Genomic DNA, 2,933 nt, shown 5'->3' with positions numbered 1-2,933 from the left:
AAAACAGTTAACGTTTCGGGTCCGGTGACCCTTCCTCAGAACTGAGTATCCATCAGTTCTGAGGAAGGGTCACCGGACCCGAAACGCTAACTGTTTTCTCCTCCACGGATGCTGCCGTGACTTACTGAGCTTTTACAGCAACTTTGTTTTTGTTCCCGATTTACAGCATCCGCAGTTCTTTTGGTTTTTATTGAGTTGAGTCTGCCTCCCGGCAAATCTACCCTGCATTAATGGAGCCGTAAACCAATCTTGCCAATGATTCTGTTTCAGTTAGTTAATAACTGCGCACTGCCATGGTTCTGCTCCGCTGACTGATCAAATTTTTAATCGGAATGTACGGACGATTTTCTTCCCATGAGCTAATGATTATGGACCATAAGGCTTTCACTCGATCTTATTCAGAAAGGTATTATAATTAGGAGGACTTATGAAATCATAGAAATCGGCCCTTTAGCCCATTGTGTCCATGACATCATTTTTCCCAATAAGAATAGTCGTGATGGAATGAGAACAGAATATTTGTTGTCAAAGTTCAGTTACATAGAATCGTAGAATTCACAAGTTTGTCAGGTAAGCAGCCATTTGCGGTCTGGTCTTTTGTTGAGTGATATTGTTCCCTGAATGTTTGCCTTGAGATGGCGGCACCTGTCCCTCTGGTTAGAGGTGGATAATGGAGCTCCTGTGGAATCACAAGTGACGTAAAAGAAGAACATACGAATTAGAAGCAGGAGGATTCATCCCCTAGAGCCTGCTTTCCTTCAATACAATCATTGCTGATTTCATCTGGCCACAATTTCACTTTCCAACCCGCTCTCCATAACCCTACAACCTATTACTAATTAATGGCTATCTCCTAAAATTTATTCAGCATCCTGGCATTCACTAAACTCTGATTACTTACATGGTGGGTGGGTCTATTTGTAGCGGTCTATATGTATAATGGTCTAGTAATTCAGAGCTCCAGGTTCATTTTTGAAGAATATATATTCAAATTGTATCATGATGATTGGTGAATGAGGAAAGGACAGGAATGTGGAGGCGAGGAATGTCAGATCAGCCCTGATCCTATTGAATGGCAGAGCAGGTATGAGGGACCAAATGGCCTCCCCCTATTTCTTATGATCATATGGAAATCTAAACTATCTAAATTAGATATATACAAAGCTGAAATAAAAACAGAAAAAAAAGTACTGGAAAAGCATAGCAGATGGAGAGAGAGACAGAATTAATATTTCAAGTGCAATGACTCCTTTTTCTGAGTCAGAAGTCACACAACTCCAGGTCACAGTCCAACAGGTTTATTTGAAATAACAAACTTTTGGAGCGCAGCTCCTTCATCAGGTGAAGTGGAGGGAAACGCACAGACACAGAATTTATAGGCAGAGAGACCATTGCAAGATCACGTCATGGTTACATCGACACCACAAATTGCCAGCTCAGAGCGGAGAAGATCTCCAAGAAGATCATGCATATCAACATTACTTGGAATTATCTTGCAATAATCTCTCTGCCTATAAATTCTGTGCCTGTGTGCTTCCCTCCACTTTATCCAATGAAGGAGCATTCCCTCCACTTTATCCAATGAAGGAGCAATGCTCTGAAAGGTTGTGATTTCAAATAACCTGGTGTCGTGTGACTTCTGACTTTGTCCACCCAAGTCTAACACTGGCACCTCCACATCATCCCTTTTCTAAAGAGGTCATTGGACTCAAAGTATGAACTGTGTTTTTCTCTCTCCACGGATGCTGCCAGGCATGCTGAGCTTCTTGAGCACTTTCCGGTTTCTTATTTCCAGCAGCTACAGTATTTTGCTTTAATAAAAAGCCAGCCTCTATGATTGTGACCATTATCGTTAAAATCCACCTTAAGAAATTGAATCTGCTGGCCTTGCCCACATGTGACTTCAAATCCACAATAATGTAATGGACTCACAACATGCCTCTGGACCAGGTGAGCAAGCCACCCTGTTCAAGAGCAGTTGGGCATGGGCAACAAGTTCTGGCCTTGCTGATAATGCTAATGTCCCTGAAAGAATAATGATTAACAAGGCTGAGTTTATGGAGTGTGCAACGATGCTAATCTTAAAAGGACTGTGGGACAGGGTTTGGAGAGAGAGAATAGTTAACAAAGTTAGCTAAAAGGGAAGTCAGGTCACTCACCGTTTAGTCAGTAGAAGTTCAATGGGACAGAAAGGTGTTCTCATGGACAAGTTGAGCCCTGAGCAGATGTGGGTAGATGTCAGGGAAGCTAAAGTAGGTTCTTCTGTGGCTCAAGGAGACTCTTTAGAGAGAGTTTGGCTCAATGGGTGTGGAAGGGTGGAGGGAAAGAAAAAGAGATGCAGTAGACTGGATGTGAGTTTGTTCGCTGAGCTGGAAGGTTAGTTTTCAGACGTTTCGTCACCTTTTTTAAATTTGAAAAAATATACTTTATTCATAGAATGTACAAAAAATAAAACATTTATACACCTACCCAGTCATGCAAGCCACTCCGGGTTACCCGGGGGTACGTACACCAACTAAAGGAAAAAAAACAAAACAGAGAAAAAAAAACAAAGCAAAGAAACCGCCCCGGCAGTCGTCACCCCGCACAGTCCCAGTTGGCCCCCTGACCAGTTGGGGAAGGCGCCAGCTGGGCCCAGTTACCAGATAGGATTCTTTTCCCTTTTCTGGACGAGGGGGCTCATACGGTGGTCTTTCCCCACCGCGCCTTGGCGGCGGCTGCCCCAAGCTTTAGCGCGTCCCTCAGCACGTAGCCCTGGACCTTGGAGTGCGCCAGTCTGCAACACTCGGTCGGGGTCAGTTCTTTCAGCTGGCAGACCAGCAAGTTGCGGGCAGACCAAAGAGCGTCTTTCACCGCACTGATGGTCCTCCAGGCGCACTTGATGTTGATCTCGGTGTGCGTCCCCGGAAACAGCCCGTAGAGCACGGAGTCCC

The 2,933-nt window shown here is 44.5% G+C and overlaps 1 long non-coding RNA gene across 1 annotated transcript; it reads right to left on the bottom strand.

Annotated features, from left to right (window-relative positions):
• Positions 1 to 502: 502 nt before the first annotated feature.
• LOC132210881 (uncharacterized) lies at positions 503 to 2,512 on the bottom strand. Its single transcript, XR_009447093.1, has 2 exons — positions 2,470 to 2,512; positions 503 to 679 (listed from the first exon to the last, which is right to left on the bottom strand). It is a non-coding gene; the product is annotated as an uncharacterized LOC132210881 (long non-coding RNA).
• Positions 2,513 to 2,933: the final 421 nt, after the last annotated feature.

This window comes from Stegostoma tigrinum, chromosome 22 (genome assembly GCF_030684315.1).
Source record: "Stegostoma tigrinum isolate sSteTig4 chromosome 22, sSteTig4.hap1, whole genome shotgun sequence".
NCBI lineage: Eukaryota > Metazoa > Chordata > Chondrichthyes > Orectolobiformes > Stegostomatidae > Stegostoma > Stegostoma tigrinum.
The sequence above is the reverse complement of the archived record's forward strand: the minus strand, read 5'-3'. Positions and strand labels throughout refer to the sequence as shown.